General features: G+C 39.6%; 1 protein-coding gene across 1 annotated transcript in view; it reads left to right on the top strand.

Annotated features, from left to right (window-relative positions):
- LOC147035008 (uncharacterized) overlaps positions 1-20,880 on the top strand; it is a 221,335-nt gene that overhangs the window by 69,966 nt on the left and 130,489 nt on the right. Inside the window, exon 3 of the mRNA XM_085892377.1 lies at positions 10,256-10,547. The gene's annotated coding sequence lies outside the window, so the exon portion shown is untranslated. The remainder of the gene's footprint in view (positions 1-10,255; positions 10,548-20,880) is intronic.

Here is a 20,880-nt window from a genome sequence, read left to right as displayed (position 1 = left end):
GTAAATCGTGTTCTTGTGTAAAGCATGATTTGGTACACACGGTGTTTTGTTTTGTTTACGAGGAATTATTTATTCTTGCACATTACAAATGTGAAAGGTTCTCACTGTCTCAACTTTGTGTATGATGGGGGTTGGCTGGGTGTGGTGGGATGGGATAGGATGGGGGTGTGGTAGGTTTTGGTTTGGTTTTCTATGTGCTTGTATTTTGAGGAGGGGTGGGGAAGCAGGTGAAACCGAGAATGGAGGAGTTGAATTCCGTGATGTGTATATGCTTCGGAATCCAAGAAGTTTTTGGAAGACGTCGCATGGCTGTGTCTGTCAGGACACGGTAAAAGTCTGAAGTCCTCAAAATGTTCTTTTCAAACGTATATGTAATTGTGTCCGCATCATGCCTGTGGAATGCAAGAACTGTAAAGTAGCTGCCACTTTTAAGTCCACACAGAATTTGTTTTGATTTTATGGTACAGAATGTTCGAAAAAGATATATATATATATATATATATATATATATATATATATATATATATATATATATATATATATATATATATATATATATATATATATATATATATATAAAATTATTAAATAAAACCGTGAAAGACATAGATAGTGGATCTCACTGGTTGACCATTGACAAGCGTAGGCCTATATAAGTGTTATCAAGTTGACTTGCAAACCTGAAAATGTGTTCAAAGTTCAGCATCAGTGCGCCCAACAATGGAATGAGCCACCTCCGAGTCAGATACCAGAGACAATATAATTTTTTTGTTGTTGTTTGAGCCATTGGGTCAGTGCATCACATGTTTGCTACTGATAGACCCAAGACTAAAGTTTACTAGGTAATTGGAATTGCTGTGTTTGCCCATATGCATGCGTATAGGCTCACGTGGGTGATCCAAAAGAACATGGTAAAGTTTTAAAATATTTATTTTGTGAATAGTATAATTGAAATAAAAGGATGAAAGCAGCTTCTCAACCATGTTCTTTAACAATGCCACATTCCTGGTATCTACCAGTGTCAGTTTTGCAAACACGAGTACAAAGGTCTTTCTTCATGGCACAAAGTGTTCTTCGATTTTTAAAGGATTATTAGATCACGCTATATAACACTATGTAAATATACTTGATAACACTTGTATGTTTCTTGGTGGTCAACGTGTGAGATCCACTCCTTATGTGAACCATGTTTGTTCAGATGATCTGAAAAAGAAAGTCAAAACGTGGAGAAAAATAAAGGAAAAAAAAATGAAGCAAGAACACACGTTTATCTGGGTACCTTTGGTTCACCTTTTACACTGGTCACATGACCACCAACTTTTTAATTTTTTTATTTTTTTTTGAATGAATTTGCAGATTTGACTTTGATGTGCCTTTATTTTACATGAACAGTTTTGTTTTCTGTGGGATTTGAGTAGCATTTGCACAAGTTTTGATATTTCTGCACTCTACAGGTGTTTTGGTAAGCTGACTGCCGTTATTGTCACTGCACCGGTTTGTTAAAAGTTTACTTTTGCAATATCTTGTATTCTGCCTTTAAGGCTGGGAAATTGTTTTGATACCATGCACAACTGCTTTAAAATTTATGGTGCTTCCCCCCCATCCCTTTTCATTAGGTGGGGCAATAAAAAGCTGGGGAGAAGGGCAATACAATAAGTGGGAGTGTGAACTCATGATGAAAGCACAAAGAATTTGTTCATTAAAGCTGTTGAGAGAGAAAGATCTCAGACAATTATTATTGCCTGTTGTTTGGTGAGGACTTTCGCAATGTCTACCTCTGAATTGTTACAACAAAAACTGTTGGATTATTATTCCTTCCATGTTGTTAAATGTATTATTTGTAGCAATATTGTGTACACCAGCAGTAGCCCACCTTTGGTGGGCAATTTGAAGTGGTGATATTTCCACAAAAGTGATGATTTCTTCTGGAACACATTGCACACTTGAAAAAGATTAGGATGTACTCTAACCATATTTGGCCTTGCTGGACCGTACAGTACTGTGCTGTGCTGTAATGATTTTGTGCTATAGAATTTTGCACAAAGCGATATGGTTTCTGTGACACACTGTATGCCTGAAAATGATTTTTGGGACGTACTATAAACCATATTTTTCCTTGCTCTGGACCACACTGTAAAGTTTCTGTGATTTTAAAATGCCAAGTGATCGATTTTCGAACTTTTCGTTCCATGTTTATTTGCAACTCGCAGGGTGCCCGTCTCCGACTGAGGGTCTTTAAGAGTTATGCAGGGTGTAATGCATTCCGATAGTATGTAACAAAATTAATAGATGGAGTCACAGTCCAAGTCACGTTGAAACCGTACGTAATTGATAGACATACTCACATGGGTTCATCAAGGCTTCACCCCCGTACACTCTGCCTCCACTCTTAGGGTGGGTCGGGTTTGCGCATTTAAGCTTGGTATAAAGGGTCTTAAATGGGTCTAATGGGTCTTTAGGAGTGCAAGTGGTTTAAAGGGTCTCAAGGGTTTCATTGTGGTCTATGAGGATCTAAAAAGGGATCTATAACTAAGTAAGATTTCTTCCTAAAAGGTATGATCCAACAGAATAGTATTGCGGTTCTCGGAACTGCTTTCCTCCAAGGCAATGGCATCCAACATATAGTGGTCCCAAGACAGTAATTCCATTAATATACAGTTAGATAGTCCCTTCCCTTTTGTTTCGTGGGACAATGGGGCATGGGTTGCGAGGATCTCATAGCTCGGTTTGCTTACACCACTAACTTCATTTCTACTCTTCTTTTCTGCTTATTCCTGAGGTAAATCCAAATTTGGGTCCTCGCGTAGGCCAGCAGGCACTGTGCTCGGACACCCGATCAGCATAGCGTGGCACAGCGCAGAGCTCCTGTCCTCAAGCGATCCTCAAGCTGGTTGCATTGAAAAGGCATATGAATGAATATCTGTGTGTTTTTCACAACACAGAAGCAAATGACCCAATATCGGTGAGAGCGTGGCTGGCAGCTTGGTCCCAATGACTACGTTGTCAGAGGCCGATGATAGAAAAATTCCCACTATGCCACGTTGTACGGAACACAAGTGTGCAAGACACTAGCGGCTCGTTCTTTTCAACTAATTTCTGGATTTTATTATATCGGGCGAACACGAGCGCTGGCCACGTGCTTGATGGCAGATCCGCACACACTGTGGAACGTGCTCGAAGGCAAACCTGTGCGCCACTCGCGACATTTTATTTCTTACAGAGCAGGGCACGAATGGCACACGTCTTACTGTCTGTGTATGGGTTTGCCATAACATCTTACCTTCGGTCCTCGCTGGCAGCCGTGGGTGTTCTCCATGGACGGCAGACGTCTCCTCGCCCCTCAAGCCGGCGGGTCCACGATCAGGCAGAGGTGTGCTGTGCAGCTCAGACCACGTGGCGCTTCACGGAGCGGGTGCATTGACCAGCGCCGGTCGCAGGTTGCCAGGGCATGGCATGGAGTTCATTGCAAGGCAAATTATGTCACGGTGCTCGGAGCGATTCGATTCCGCAGCTTGGAACCATCTGGCCGGAAGTGAACTGGAGCCGCTTCCTGTCATGGTGGCCGGCCCGTGTGCTGGCCGGGGCCCAACCAGAGCAGCCTGAGCCACGCTCAGGCTGGCTTCACACAGCCGACACACCAGAAATGGTTCCAGGAGTTGAGTGCATGCTAAGGGTAAACTGTCACATTACGCTGGATGAAGTGGTCTCTGAATTGAACATTAGTCATGGTTCAGCACACCATATCATTGACAACGTGCTGCCGTTCCGCAAAGTGTGCTGCGAGGTGGGTGCCGAGACAACCCTCACCCAAACTGAAAGGATGGCGAGTGGACACATTTGAAGAACTTCTGCGACGTTACGAAACAGAAGGTGACACTTTTTTTTTTTACAACATGTAGTGACTGGGGATGAAAGCTCGGTCCACAACTTTCAGCCAGAAACGAAGAGGGCAACCAAAGAGTGGCACCATTCAACTTCACCGAAGCCCAAAAAATTCTGCACACAGCTGTCCACTGGAAAAGTGATGCTGATGCTTGGGTCTACTTTTTGGAGCATTACATGCCCAGACGGACCACAATCACCAGTGCATCATACTGCGGCCTCCTTAAAAATCATCTGAAACCAGCAATCAGATCAAAACATCGTGGTCTACTCGCTTCCGGTGTTTTGCTGCAGCATGACAATGCTTGGCCCCATACTGCCTGTGCTACAGCTGCAACAATCGAGACATGCATTTTGACTGTCTTCTTCATCCACCCTACTCACCAGACCTCGCCCCTTTGGATTTCCACATCTTTGGGCCACTTAAAGCTGCGCTTGGTGGAACCACTTTCCGATCCGATGAAGAGGTCCAAGATGCGGTGCATGGATGCCTCCACAAGCAGCCAAATTTTTATTCTTATTTTTTCTAAAGGAATTCAGGCCTTAGTAAAGAACTGGAAAAAAAAATGCATTGAATGCAATGGAGATTATGTTGAAAAATACACAGTTGTTGCACTCGTACATGCAATAAACAATTTGTGAAAAATATTTTAAGAGGTTACTTATTGATTGGCCCTCTGCTCATATTGCTCTGCTCATGGTAATTTTTGAAAAATGTGTTAATGTCAAGCTTGCACCCTTTGTGCTTGCTGATGAGAGTGTTGTTGCGCTGAATGGTTTTGCAGTGCACCTTCTTATTGGTTTTATAAGTGCAAAGCTCAACTGGTGTTAATAAATCCCCAAATGATGTTCATTACAGACAAATTATTGAGCCCTAACATCATCCACCAAACACATGTTGCATTGTTCAAATGTTTTATAAAATAAATGTGTTGTAGGTTTTGCCTCCATGTGAGCCTTCAAACCTGTTAAATAAATAAATAAACATGTTAAATGCAGCTCTTTGTTTTGCTTCTGTTGATTGTGGCATCATTTTTTTTAATGCCTGCATTTTGTCATAATCTTTATTTTCCATCTTTTTCTGAGATGAAAGATTTATTTATTTGTTGTAAAAAAAAAAATTATTTTAGTCTGAGCTGAACGAAATGACAACTTTCTTAAAGGACTGTTTTCACATTTTTCTTCTCTAGTTGCTTTATAATCATTCATGTGCATATCTTGTGTGCATCTGTTGCAGCCATTTGATATTTATCTCTGACTGAATTAAAATGGTGATGAAAACAAGTTTCATCATGTTGCCTTTTCTGGCAGAACTTGCCATTGAGTTCATGCTAATGGATTTCAGCTGGCATGGCCAAAGTGTGCTGCTGTAGATTTGGCATTGGAATTGAGGGAATAGGGTGTGGTGTGGATGAGGGGGCAAACATATTGTTGAGAGTAATGGAGAAAGTTTTGGTGTTTTTTTGGGATGCAAAGCCTTGCTCTCTGTGGATCCCCACATCAATATGTGATCCCAATTTAGAACTAGTCGATTTGAACTTGTTGTTCAGGAAATGTTATTTTCTAATTTTCTCAGCATGTTTGTTGATGTTACTGTTTTTGCTACCTGTGCGTGGAATACCTCCTATCGGCACAAATTTGGATTAGAATGTGCTCGAGTATCAACGATAGTTGTGTGAAAGAAGTTGAAAGGGATTGTCGACATACTTTGCATGCATGGAAATGGAATTTTTACCCTCTAACATCCCTCCTCCCATCTCCTCCCTGACTTTATTTCCCTTCCTCATCCTCCATATTTGGTTTTATTTTTCTCAATATATTTTCAGCCCTTACATATCTCATCTAAATTGTTGTACAGCACATGGCTGTTGGTTGCATCATTGCCAGTAGGTGTGGCTGTGCTGCTGATACAATTCCCTCTGTAGGTCAGGGCAGGAACTTGTGATTTGTTTATGGTACCGCGAAGGACACTGGGATTTTAGCCGGAACACCTGATTGAACGTCCATCCGAGGGACGGGGATACGCATTGATGAATCACCCTGCCTGTGAGACACCAGGATGACAGTTTATAGCTGGGTCGGCATTCAAACCCAGGCTTGACAGCTTTGAGGCAACTGTGCGTACCTCTAGAGTCTAGGCCATCATGCCATCCCACCCTTGTATATAAAATTGGTATTCATAAATAATTGCATTGCTCTTTTTTTAATGGTGGACTGTAGGGAAGGGAAGGGTCTGTCCTTCCTTTTCATTGTGGGCTATTTTGTCATATATCTGCTCCACTGTAAATGTCCAGTCAGGCTGCTATCTTCATTTACTCCCTTAAACGTTTCACAAGTTTTGATTATCTTCATTTTTCGGTGTCAAGCTGTGCAATGATGTGGGTTCAAAATGTTGCCAACATGACCCAAAGTGATTGCTTTGATACAATGGTTGTAATATAACGAACGGTGGGTAGAATTGGTCCATTTAATGGATGCACTTCGGGTAACATCTCCATATTATGCACACAAAAATGTTGCAGTTGAAAATGATCCTCCACCCATTTAAATATATAATGTGTAGATGTCCCTTTTATTCTCTCAATTTTCAAGTTTGTTTGTCCTGTTGAGTTTTTCAGAGGAGCGTGCCACCTATCTTGCGGCGGTGTAGTTGGGGCGTCAGGTTGAGATATTGAACGTCCAATCTGCTTATGGCCTTCTCGTTTATATCCTGAAATCAGATTTTCAAACTGCCTCTTTCACTGTGAGCTGCACTGTGCACAATTGTCAGCAGGCAAATCGTTTACAATCCTTTTGAGACGTACTTTGAAATTGTATGTAATCCATTGTAATGGCTTGTAAATATAAATGTGAAAGTGAAGCAAAGTTTCTGGTTCAAGTTAAGCACCATTCAACTTCATTTCCATAATATTTCTCAAAGTGGGGGGGGGGGTAACCCCCTCGCCCCTCCCCTCCCCCAACCCACACAAAATCTGGTTAAACTGGTTGAGTTGATCCAATAAAAATGTACTTTGCTTTTAATGTTGTGAAACGTCCATTTGTGTATTATCTCTTTTGACAATCATTTTTAAGCCCTGTTAAGCAATCTTGGAAAATAGCAAGTGTGCTTACAAACAGCCTTTTGTACAGAGTTTAATAAAAGAAAAAAAAAAGTTGCCATTGCTACACCCTTCACTCTAGGAGCTATTTACACAGTCCCTGCTCCCTGTACTTGCAGATTCAAGTGTTTCATTTTTCTAAGGTTCCCAATTGCTTCATGGTTATTTAGCAATTTTGGACTTCTAACTCCGAATACTTTATTTTGTTTTATTCAGCTTGGCTGACTTGCTGGCTTTGCTGAGCCAGTTGTGAAAGAATGGATTTACTTTGGGAAAAGTTTAACATGAGGCTGAAATAATTCCTCATGTTCTCTCATAGTAGATAAACAGAGCTGCAACTCGGTTACTCTCACGAGCACTTTGCGTTCTTGTATAACAATAGCCTGTTAATATTCTTAGCTGAAAATGTTCTATAAGCATATTTGTGCAAACGTTCAAAACTTTTGCGCATGTACTGTATGGGTTCAGTTTTATAATTGCACTTACGAAAAGAAGCCCGTGGTAAAAATACTAAGATGTTAAAAAAAAGGAAGCCGTTTATTCTTGCACTGGCAAAAATAACTCAAAATTGGGAGGTTATCTATTTCTTAATAGCCAATACATTTTTTTTTCCAAAATAATTTTTTTTTTGATCAAAGCAGCGCGATGTTGCCTATTCACCTCCCAGGTTCAATTTTTTATTATTAATATTATTATTATTATTTTTTTTTTCTTGCTGGATTGGGAAAAATTATAATTTTCCTGTACATGTGGATCAATTTGAAGAAATTTTTCCTTTATTTTTTTTCTCTCCGAGGAGAATTTCCATGTTTCAGGGTGGGACAGACAGGGGTGTGTGTGTGTGTGTGTGTGTGTGTGTGTGTGTGTGTGTGTGTGTGTGTGTGTGTGTGTGTGTGTGTGTGTGTGTGTGTGTGTGTTTCTATATATATATATATATATATATATATATATATATATATATATATATATATATATATCTATCTGTGTATTGATATATTTATAGAAAGTTGATTTCTTTAAACTGCTTCTTTGTTTGTGCTTTCAGCATACACGTGGCAGGGTGGAGTGATAAATTGAAAATTTTTTTTGATAGATGGGTGAAAGAATATATGGCAGAAGATTAATAGATTAATGTGGTGAGTCGGTTTAGTCGACAAAGAAAGGAAAGGAGGTTGGGAGAAAATGGGAGTGGAGGAGCTTATTAAAGGGAATGTTAAGAGTGGAGGAGGGTGTGGGGGTGGTGAGGGTGTCGGAGAGCTTAAGATTTTTGTACATAGTATGCTGATGGCACCACTGATCACTCATTCACTTATTTGCTGTTCAGCATGGACAGTGTGTAAGATGTGTGTAATCAATGGGAACAGGGCATGATTTGAAATATTGCATTTCATTTGTGAGGTGCAGGTGATGTTTAAACATACAATCAAAGCCTAAAGTCCATTTAGATAATGGCTTATTTGAGAATAAATTTTACTACCGAACAACCTTTTTATGCCTTCCCCATAAAGGACAATCAGAAATGCAACATATCTAAATGGTAAAATGTTCCTTTATCCACACTCAAATTGTAGCTTTATGAGGTGATTACCACAATGCTTACAACAAAGTATGCTCGTCCAGCATGACAACCTTGCCTCACCACCTTGGGACAGGTATCTCTCATGGCACCTTGGACGTAAAAACAAGACATCTTTCAGTGGATGTTATGCTGAAGCCGAGTGGTGGACTTGTGTATTGTCTGTAAATACATCATCGTTCAACGAGGCTCTTGTCTTGAAACCATGAGGCAGAGAAGACTGGAATTTCTTCATTGGGACACGACAACACTGCACATTTTGCACGCTCGCAAAATAGCAAGCAGGAAACAATTTTCGATCCAATATTAGTTGCTGTTGAATATTGTTCATTGAACTTTGCTTCGAGTGAAGCATTGATGACCTCTCAACAACTCTGTTTACCAGATGAATGTCAGAAGTCACTGCTTTCGTGTTGTGCTAACGTTATATTCACCTTTTTGTAATTGATAGGGATTTTTTTTTTGTGACGTTAAGAAACTATGATAAAACAGGAGTGTCCGCCCATCCCTCAGTTTTGGGTCTAGCCCCGTCAAACCTTCTGTGGAACATTTTGGGGTCCCAGAGGATGTCCGAAGGTGGGTGGGAGGTTTCATAAATACCTCAATACAATTGTGATTTTGATTTTCCACCCGAATGACCCCACTTTACCCATTCTAAGGTGGGTGGGAAGTTTCATAAATTTCTCAACACAATTATATTTTTTTAATTTTTGATCCATACGAAGTGTTTTGTATCCACTCTTTCTCGCTGGCAGATTCATCTGTATTGGGTGTCACACGAGAACGGCGTCTATATTTGCTTCCCTCACGAGTGTTTGTATTTTGTTATAATGGTGGTATAGTATTAATTTGTGATTGGAATGATGCTGTTTGCAAATATAATGTAGAGATTGAGTTTAAAGCAGAATGAGGAAATTATGTGAAGGTTTCCACCCGTGACGTTCGCGGATTTGGCATTTGCAGTTCTTCCATTGACATCCACATTTCTTCTGGTGGGGTCAGCCGAAGTGCGCCCCCCCCCCCCCCCCGAGTCCTTCACAAACCGGCTGTCCATGCCTGACATTTGATTGAAGGTGTCACAGGAATGTGGAATTTATTGGTGTAAACTTTATTATTATTATTTTTTGAGATGTAGGCCCTCAGCACGGGTACCTTGACGTTTATAGCATGGGTACCTCACTTGTGAAATATAATAAGATGTAGCAATACTGAGTTTTTGACATTCCTGCATGTTTAGATTTGAGAGTTTGAAGAAGGAGCAACTATCATATTTTAATCTGATTGTCCTTATTGAAAATTAAATACTACTCACTGAAGTTCCTGTCTCCGACAGGCAGTAAAAACGGGAAGTCCCCGTAAATACCATAAATATTCTCTTTCAGCTCGTATAACAATGTTCTGTGATAGTTGCATTATTTAATTAGTTTCAAATTAAAAAATTTATGCATATATATCTTTACAATTTCATTCTGGCTTAAGTTTCCAGAAAAAAGTCATGTGGTCATTTTAACTGGTGAAAAATGCAATCCCTGCTGTTTTGGCTATACTGCATCCATACAAACATACATCTGTACGTATATAGCTCCATTATTTTATGATGATAATGTGTTGTTTCTTTTAAACTTGCTTATGAAATACCTGTGTAAAATTGTAAGCATATTTTAGTCTCTACTAATTCATTGCTGCTTTTATCCTGCAGGATGAGGTCCTCGCTGTAGAGGAGAGGGTAGTGGTGCGTCTACAGGATCTGTTGCAGTGGGTGAAATGGGCTGAGACCCCGGCCTGGACACAGGGATTCTCTGTACCTGGCTGGCCTTCACAGAAGCTTGTGGTTGATGGGGGTGGGTGTGAATCCACATCTTGTGCTGGGCCTCAATCTTTGTCGGACTCTTGTGGTCTTGATGCGCTATTTGACCAGAAAACTGCCAATGGGAATGAACCATCAGCTCATGTTGACCAGCAACATAATGGTCATATCCACATATCTGCAGGTGAGGATTGGGGTTTTGGTTTTCATCTGTGAATGGTACAACGTGTGTCGTGTTGCTGAGATGTAATATTGTGCGTGTGGGTGGGGTTTTTTTTGTTTGTTTGTTTGTTTCAGGGTGGGTTTGTGTAATTTTTTGTGTGATCTTGTTTTTCTTTCCATTTGTTATAAGTAGTACACCCACTCCCAATGGGAGCGGTAGGAAGGGTCATGCTATTGTCCTCTCTGGGGTATATAGATTACAGTGGATCTAGGCTTGGGTTCGTTGGTCTGTGTGGGACTGAAAAAGGTAATGATACTTGTTTGTGGGTTACAATATTTTCTACTCTGGTAGGGGTACCCCACAAAGTCAGAATTAGCTATATATACACATTAACATGACATTTTCTCAAGGACGAAAAACCCCTTGGGGAGTGGGGGGGGGCTTTATTAATAGTATCATGGACTACGGTAGATATGGAGGGATGATCGGGGGGGGGGGGGGAAGCCTCCAATTCAAATGTGTACACAATGATCAGCTTATAAACTGCCATAGAGTGAAGTCATCAGCATTTATAAGCCATAACTTTTATTCTCGAGCATTTCCTGAACTACCATGAATTAAAAAGATGCCTGAATACATCGCCTATGTACCACATTGGAAGAGCGCTAAATTGCCAATTTGTACCTCTTCTGCTTCCCCTCTAAAAACAATGTAAAACTGTCGCCCAACCTACCTCAATAACTGCTGAAGCCATGATTGTGATTCCAACACGAGGAAGTTACTCTGTCTCTGGGCGAGTGCACGCAATCCACAAATTAAAAAATATATGAAACATTAATCGTTTTATGAGGAAAAGAAATCAAATGTAAATGTGCACTCAACCAAACCAGGTCAGGATTGCAGGAGGGGGGAAGATGGACAGTACCAATCCACAAAAGCTATACATATCCAAACCATCCCCCAAATCAATTGAAAGTATGAAAATTTAATAACATAGATGGATTTAATCCAAACCAAAATAACAAAATCGTTCAGCATTTTATTATCATAATTTTTTTTAAACAATAATTGCATGGTTTTGCAAATGTGGTGATCCACATGGTGGACTGAACCAGAAGACAGGACTGTGGGGGAGGGGTACAACGTACCAGAAGCCAAATTTAATAACATAGATGGATTTAATCCATTCCGAAATAAAAAGATATATGAAACATTAAGCATTTTATTACTTTAAAAATTTTCAGAAGCAAGGGGGGAAAAAGTAAAAAATAATTTTAAAAAACATCAAAAAAAAGTAAAGACAGAAGGATCCATCCATCTATCCAGTGGGACCATACTCTGTGCAGAGCGTTGGTGCTGCCTTCGCAGTCTCCTTGGCTATTGGGCACAATCCTGGATGGGTCGCCACTCCGACACAGTATACCAGCATGTTGGCGCTCATTTTGCCGACCTCGGAAGGATGACAGGCCGAGTTAACCCCACCTGGTATTAATTCAACAGCAGAGCGGGATTTGAAATGAGGACCCTGGGATCCCAAGCCCGCCATCATAACCAACACCAGGCATACATATAAGGATGAAATCTCAAAAAAACAACCAAACAAGGTAGGAATGATACCACATTATGATTCCACAATACAACACCAAAATCCTCTTGTGGATTTCCATCACGACATCTTTTGTTTGACATTTTGCTTTTGCTGTGGGATTGTGATGGACGAAGAAGAAGAGCGAAGAAGATGAATAACCATGAAGAATGACCACATTACGATGCCTCAAACCCATTCAGGCACAGCCAAGTGAGCCTTACAGAAAACTTTCTGTAAGAATTCACTTCTCCTTTGACAGACAGATAGCTAGATAAAGAGAGAAATAAAGAAAAGGCAAGAATTAGAATGAATAGAAAGAAGTGTGAAAGGAACTAAGTACAAATATGTTGGGAAGAACACCTGGAAGTGATTCTTCAGCATTGAGCGACGGGGCCAAAAACGATATATTGCACAATATCTCAAAAAGTTGTGGACATATTCGGGCAAAATTTGGAGGATAGATTGGGTGTGTCATAAGGACATATCAACTCGATTTTGGTGAAGATCTGAATGCAGATATGAGAATTTTAAACGTGATTCTTCACCATTGAGACAGGGAGCCAAAAATGATACATATTGCATAATCTTTCAAAAAGTTATGGACAACTAGGTGGATGAGTTGGTTCGGTGACAATAAAAATCCTATTAAATTTTGGTTCAGATCCAGATGCTGCCTATCAATGCACTACAAAAACATAAGCTGTTCAGCCTCAAGGATATATGTGCTCTACTGAGTGTCGTACTAGTGTCTGCATCTGTAATTATGCAGGTATTATGATTTGTTTAGATTTTCATGCAGCATGAAAACGAGGAAGCTAACATTTTGGGTGGAACACAAAACTTGGATTTGAACCATTAAATCCACATTTAATGTCTGACTTTAATGAGGAAGCAATTGTTGTATGCAGTCATCCACACGGGTGTTACTTTTCTTTGCGATAACTCGTAATTTCACATTTTTAGATCCACAGTGATTAAAACCTTTCGTTGTAAAGTTTTGAGGATTGATGAAATGTTGAAAGGGCTCTTGTCAAATTAAATGCACATTATGTTTTTTTTAAAGATAAAGATACTTGAAGCGCAAAATTATTATTCAGAAATGGTTTAAACTATGGTTACCTGTCAATGCTAATTGAAATAAGATTGTGGGACGTGGATGTGTAAACAAAATAATCCATTTGAACATTATCACCACAATGATGTGGAGCAGAGGTTCTCAAACTGTGGTCTGTGAACCATACTGATCTGTGAGCTTCCTTAAGGTGGTCACCAGAAAGATTGTGGAACAATCGAGAATATCTGTACCAGCTCTGCACTTGTTTTCTTTTCTTTTTTCTGGCGACGGAGAATAAGGCCTTTTTGACGATAAATACAGAAGCAGGATGAATGCTGAACCTCACCGAAGGTAAAAACTGACAAACAATACACCCAACTTTCCAGAACTTTGTAAAAAACAGACAAGTCCATCACATTAGAAAGGTAAGACAACTGAAATTAAAACATGAGTTTTGTGTTCTTTGATTTGTAGAACAAAAAAAGTTTACCAAACTGTCCGCTTAGACCCTCAGCAATTTTCACGTGGCTCACGAAAAAAATATAGTTTGAGAACCACTGATCTCGAGGATCATTGCTCACAACTGATGTTGTAATCTTCACCATTATAACCTTGGATTAAAAGGGAGTGGGAGGTTATTTTTTTGCATTGGATATCAAAACATATTTCGTTTAGTTTATCCCTCACTTCCGAATACAATCAGCATAGTAGTATTGAATGAGGTCGGGCATGATCTAAGTGGTCCCTCTTGCTGAATATGGAAAGAGATGAGTCCATTTCAGATTGAACACTGGCTCGACATTCAGAACCATTGCAAAGCTTCTTTTGAACAATTGAAAACACTACATGAGAGCTGTGTTATGCCAGGGTCCATTCATCCGTTGAGACCATACTCTGTGCAGAGCATTGGTGCTGTCTCCTTGACTAATTGGGTACAATCCTGGACGGGTCGCCACTCCGACACAGGACATCAGCAAGCTGGCACTCATTTTGCCGACCTCGGAAGGATGACAGGCAGAGTCAACACCACCTGGTATTAATTCAACAGCTGAGTCGGATTTGAACTCAGGATCCTAGGATCCCAAGCCCCCACCACCCTAACCATTGTCAATACCAGGCATTTTCTATATGTCTAGTGGGTAACTGGGAAAGATGCATTATGTAGGGCTCTTTTAGATCGGTCTCCAATCTTCAATCTTTGCTATTATTCCACTCCTTTGCCCCGCTTTGTCTCTCTCACGAACCACGCAAGCAAGCACGCACTCACACACACACAACGCAAAGCACCAAGCAAAGCACAGCGAGTGCCTCATTTGCATATGCGCGCTAGTTAGCTCACATACGAGTTATTCCATCCAAACTCCACCACAAAAATGCAACTGCTTTGTTACTTGCAAAATCGAAGATTTTTCAAATATATTGGTTTGTCGATTTTGTTATTCTGTTTGTCTGTCTGTTTGTCGCCTTCACGCCGCAATTTTAAACTGATCTTCACGCAACTTCACCACATGGTAGAGTTTGTCGTAAGGAAGAAGCCTATTGTTTTTGAAGTCAAAAGGTCAACATAGGCCGAATTTCTAAAATTGTCAATTTTCATCCGATTCACTTGAAATTTGAAGAGAAGTTGCACATTTAGTCATTGAATTCAACCACCAATTAATTTTGAGGTCAAATTTATTTTATGGATTTTGCAAGTACCGTGCTCTGCAGGACGCCGTCTTCTTGTTTGAAAGTTGTTCTGTTTCCTTGGCTACCAAGTGCATTTCAAGAGAGCAGTGCACAACCGAATCCTTCACCAGCATATTTAGTCTTGGCAAAAAGCCTCAAGTGTGACTCGGTGGCCTGACAGTTGCAGCCAATTTCATCCTTTCTCAGCAGGAGAGCATTCAACCATTATTACTCAGGTTTTGAAGCATTCAACCATTATTCCTCAGAACGTAGCATTGCATCCTGGTTTTGTCAGCCAAGTGTGTTGCCAAGTTTTTGATTTGTGGGTTCCTCTCTCGTATTAGCAAAGATTGTTGTGAAGACATCAAGCATAGCTTTCTGGGATCAAGGGCTCCTCCTTCCATCAACCAAACTAACCTGCCTCATGATATTTTCCTTCATTTTCAAAAGCAATGTTGTATGAAGAATTTTTTTTCTCTGTAAACTCAAAGTAAATTAGTGTTTCAAAAACCTTGACCGACTGGATCCAACCAATAAAAATTTGAGCAGTCATTCCACCTCATATCACCGGAGGCCTCCCAGTTGACCCCCTCAGATTTACTTTAAACTTTCATAAAATAGTTCCCAGGTATCAAAATGAAGCTGCATAAAATTTTAGGTCCATATATGCGGTCAACTCCGAGATATTGAGGGTTGAAAATGTGGTTGTGGCCCTATTTTTGTGGTCGTTGCAAGCTTCACAAAATAAACGGCTACTTTTAAACTCCCACAACTTTTTAAATATTAATGCGAGAGCCTTGAAATTTTCAGAGATTATTCTTCTATAACTGCTCTGTAAGAAACAAACATAAAATGGAGTATACCTCTATTAATTTTTATGACCTGATCAATTGAATTCCAGAAAAAAATGTTGGTTTTGTATGAAGACCCAACTTTGAGACCCCATATATTTTTATTGACCCATCCCAGAAGCCTGAAATTTTTTCAGGTAATAACTGTATGGTAGTAGTATTCAAATACATGTTTACTTTTCTTAATCAGTCATGATCCCTCAAAAATTGAAAATTTTCATTTTTCCCCGAAATTCAGGTGAGGATTGCAAATATATGACAAGGTATACCACTTCAAATTGTTCACCATTGGAAAGAGCATATTCAAGTTTACAAAAGCATCAAATATCAAAGTGGTATAATGTTTCTATCAATATTTTGAAAATATTTGAATAAATGATGTTCTGCCAGTGCTGTGCGTGTTGTGTGTGCTATTTAATGAACAGTCCTTTTACATGTAGTACATATGTGTAGTACATGTATATACAATGTACATTCATATCATCTGCTTTGAGGATACCATGAACACAACACTTTGAAATTTGAATTTATAATTCTTTGTTTCTCATTTGTAAATAGCAAGAGCTGAACTCATCTGGCTGGGGCTAAAAATAGAACTCAGGAATAGTGGCTGATCTGCTGATGTCAGCAGTGTATTTAGTTACATTCAAGGGAGGACATTTGTTGGGTTCCTTTGGTCCATGTGATGAAAGTTATTGATGCTCCCCTAACGTCAACTGGGAGGCAGTACAAGCTCGCACCTGACTTGGAAAAGCAGATCAAGGACCTATTCAAATCATTTACATGAAATGTTTTATTACATTGTTATTGCAGTATGTGATATATTTTTGTATTATTAATTTGAATCGTAGAACAAATCATTCATGATTAAGCCGCTGTCACACCTTGACGTTTTAGCCAGCGTATGGCAACGTATCAAAATGTATGTAAAATGCTGGCGTACGCTGAACTATTGATGTTTTTTTTTTTTTAAATATTTTTGGGCGTATAATAACGTGTTGGACGTATGCACAACATATTAGTAACGTACACAGAACGTTTTAATCACATATAGATAACTTATACCAACGAATGCTGAGCGTGTTGTTGGCGTTCACAACCTATGCCCAACGATAGTCTAACTTATGCATAGCGCGTGGCAGCGTATCTCCGACGATCACGTGGCGTAGGCTATTAATAGGCTGCGGCTCGACGATTCAAATCATAACCGCACTGGACATCGAAGTGTGAAGCTGCTGTCACACCTTGACGTTTTAGCCAGCATATGCCGACGTATGAAAAAATTTGCCGAACCAAGCTGGCACACGTCGAATATGTTATGGGTAAGTTTTGTATACGTTAAGAGCACACTGGCATACGTCGTAGTACGCTGGCATACGTCATTGTATGCCGAGTACGTCGAGAAATTTTCAGCATGTTGAAAATTTCTCGATGTACTCGATGTATGACACACATTCCGCATACGCTGGCGTAAGTTGTAGGCACGCTTCGCGATCATTGACACACGTCGACATACGTTACTTGTACGTTGCTCATAAGTCGAAACACGTCAATGTAATGGTTAGTGTCAGTGTTCCAGACTCCCTGGTTTTGTTTTTGTTTTCTTTGGTATGACGGTTATGATTTAAATCGTTGAGCGGCAGCCTTTTTATCATATTATATTATAACCGGACTAGAAATCGAAGTGTCAACATGACCGTCATACCGAAGAAAAAAACAAAACAAAAAAAAAACAGGGAGTCTTGAACACTGACGCTAACCATTACATTGACGTGTTTGACTTATGAGTACCTTACAAGTAACGTGTGTCAACGATCGCGTAACGTGCCTATAACACGTTACTCATAGGTTAGAAATAAATTTCGGGTATGCCAAACATTACCTCGACGTGTTTCGACTTATGAGTAACTTACAAGTTACGTGTGTCAACGATCGCGTAACGTGCCTACAACTTATGGCCAGCATTATGCGGAACGTGTGAGTCATACGCTGGGAAATTTCAAGCATGGAAAATTTGTCTAACAGCTCGGCGTACTACGACGTATGCCAGCGTTCTACGACGTATGCCAGCATACTACGACGTATGCCAGCGTGCTCTTAACGTATACAAACTTACCCATAACGTATTCGACGTGTGCCGACGTTTTAGCCCAATTTTGCACACGTCAGGCATACGTTGGCTAAATCGTCAAGGTGTGACAGGGCCTTTACCATGGTGCCCACACCATGCACACACTTAATGTATTCACGACTGTGTAAACAACAGTTTTTAAAAAAAATAGAAAATATATTTAAAAAAAATATACCACTTTGATATTTGACACTTTTGTAAACTTGAATATGCTCTTTCCAATGGTGAACAATTTGAAGTGGTATACCTTGTCATATATTTGCAATCCTCACCTGAATTTCGGGGAAAAATGAAATTTTTTTAATTTTTGAGGGATCATGACTGTATTATATATGACTGATTAAGAAAAGTAAACATGTATTTGAATGCTACTACCATACAGTTACTACCTGAAAAAATTTCAAGCTTCTGGGATGGGTCAATAAAAATATATGGGGTCTCAAAGTTGGGTCTTCATACAAAACCAACATTTTTTTTCTGGATTTCAACTGATCAGGTCATAAAAATTAATAGAGGTATACTCCGTTTTATGTTTGTTTCTTACAGAGCAGTTATAGAAGAATAATCTCTGAAAATTTCAAGGCTCTAGCATTAATATTTAAAAAGTTGTGGAAGTTTAAAAGTAGCCGTATATTTTGTGATGCTCGCAACGACCATAAAAATAGTGCCACAACCACATTTTCAACCATCAATATCTCGGAGTTGACCGCATCTATGGACCTAAAAATTTACGCAGATTCATTTTGATACCTGGGAACTATTTTATGAAAGTTTAAAGTAAATCTGAGGGGGTCAACTGGGAACATTTTCTTAAATTTGGTGATTTCAGATGTAATGACTCAGCAGCAAGTTGAGCTTCCTTTTTCATGAGTCAATCATGGACTGACAAATGCAATACTGTATATGGCTGAGGGGGACAGCTGTATGATTTGGGCAGCTGGAATGACGAAAATCAAAATAAACAGTCATGCCGACATTCATCAAGCAAACTAGTCTCTTCCACAAGATAGATTGCCTTACCGAAGAGAGATTTGTATGACCACGACTGCAACAATAAATGCCAGGTAACGCAATCACTATATTGTACTTGAGTATATCTTTTCCCCTTCCCTCTGTTTGTTCTGTCAACTCTTCTCCTTGCCTGTGTCTGCCTGCTTAAGAATATCCATTGTCACTGTTGCCATCTAGGTTAGGTTAAGCATGCCGGTTGGGTTTCTCTACCATTTTTTTTTTGCTTCCTGTGGCCCTGTCCCATCCCATCACATCGCCATCCCATCCCATCCCCATTTCATGTTAAAACTGTTGCTTTTAAAGTGAATTTCTGTGCATTTTGAGCTGTGGGATCATTCTCCAGTGTAATCAAATTCTCTCAGAACCATGCGTGCTGAAACCGCCGTGTGGATAAATTAAATAATCCCCACCCACACCACACCACACTGTGAACCTGTCGCGAGTGCGGAACGCTTCCGCTCGACGGCTTGGGAGTTCATCTACGGTGGTCACATGTCGCCTGTGTTTGTCAGTGTGTATCATACCTTTTTTTTCCACCCCCTCCCTTCCACCTTCTTAATCCTGTTATCCCCCTTCCAATTTTTCAGTTATATATATATATATATATATATATATATATATATATATATATATATATATATATATATATATATATATATATATATATATTTTACTCTCATCACCATTCCATATCATCCCTGTCGCTCTTCTTTGCATTTTTTTTATTACCTGCACTACCGAAGGTGCTTTCACCCCTTTCTGTCTGTCTCTGTCTATTTGTATACAGGATATCTCAAAAAGTTGTGTATGGATACGGATGAAATTTTGTGGACAGGTTGGGTGTGTGACGAGAACGAATTGATTCAATTTCGGTGAATATCTGAATCCGGATCCGGATCTCATCATTTTTAAGTGACTCTTCACCATTGAGGGATGGAGCTAAACCGATGTATATCACGATATCTTAAAAAGTTGAGGACTGATTCAGACGAAACTTGGTGTACACGTTGGGGGTATATCAAGGACAAATTGATTCGATTTTGGTGAAGATCTGAATCAGAATCTGGATACGAAAATTATTTAATTTTTAAAGTGATTCTTCACCATTGAGAGACAGGGCCAAAACCGATATATGGCATGATATTTCAAAAATGTATTGGGCCAGATATGTTCTCGTGAATCAGGCAATGCATGGCGGAGGTATGCGCTCTACCGAGTGCCCTTCTAGTTCTCACTTGTGTATGAGTCACAGGGCTAATTTGTGATGTTTCAACTTTGACATTAACTTGTTTTTTGTATTGTATAAACATCACAGTAAATGTGAGCTCACCACAGCCCAAAATATAAAAAACGTTTTCAGTACAGGTAGATAAAATAAATGCTGACACTTATTTCAAGAAAGCTTTGCCCTTCATGTTTTGACAGATTTCTGCTTATGCAGCACTGGGGCTCCTCTGGGTGTGAGGACACGGGATTTATTTATGGTGTCTTTTCCCTTCAGCAAACCTTGGCAGAATTCCTGGTTGTAAACTTGTGTTGGATAACTCTAAGCTCACTGATATATCTAGTTTCAAGCTGTTTGCCTTGCATTAAGAAGATTGAATTGTGAATCTTTGTGGGTAGCTTGTAAAAAAAAATCACAGCAGGCAATTTTTGTCACATTGTCAATAATTTATTTTAAATGCGTCAGTGATTTAAAAATAAAATTCATTTTTGGCATTGATCATAGTGCATGTTGGACTGCTAACTTTAACTGATACATAAGCACGGGATAAGCGACGTGACAAATGGGATCAGGATGCCGGAGGGAGTGTATATGTGTGTGTGTGCACCTTTCTTGGAAGCTCGTTCTCTGGCTTGAATCTATATCTTTACGGTAAAATAAGTATCGGATGTTGCAAATATGTTGCTCATTTAGTGACTGATGTTAAGGAAATACATGAAAAGGAAGTATGACATACATTTTGACGCACAGTTTATGGGGTTGGTGTTGAGTTGATCACTGAGGCAATGGCAAAATCGTTTTTCTTTTTTATTTGTATAAACTTGTT

The sequence above is a fragment of the Eptatretus burgeri genome, chromosome 1 (assembly GCF_056783735.1).
Source record: "Eptatretus burgeri isolate ZD-2024b chromosome 1, Ebu_testis_v1, whole genome shotgun sequence".
In the NCBI taxonomy this organism is placed as follows: domain Eukaryota; kingdom Metazoa; phylum Chordata; class Myxini; order Myxiniformes; family Myxinidae; genus Eptatretus; species Eptatretus burgeri.
The sequence above is the reverse complement of the archived record's forward strand: the minus strand, read 5'-3'. Positions and strand labels throughout refer to the sequence as shown.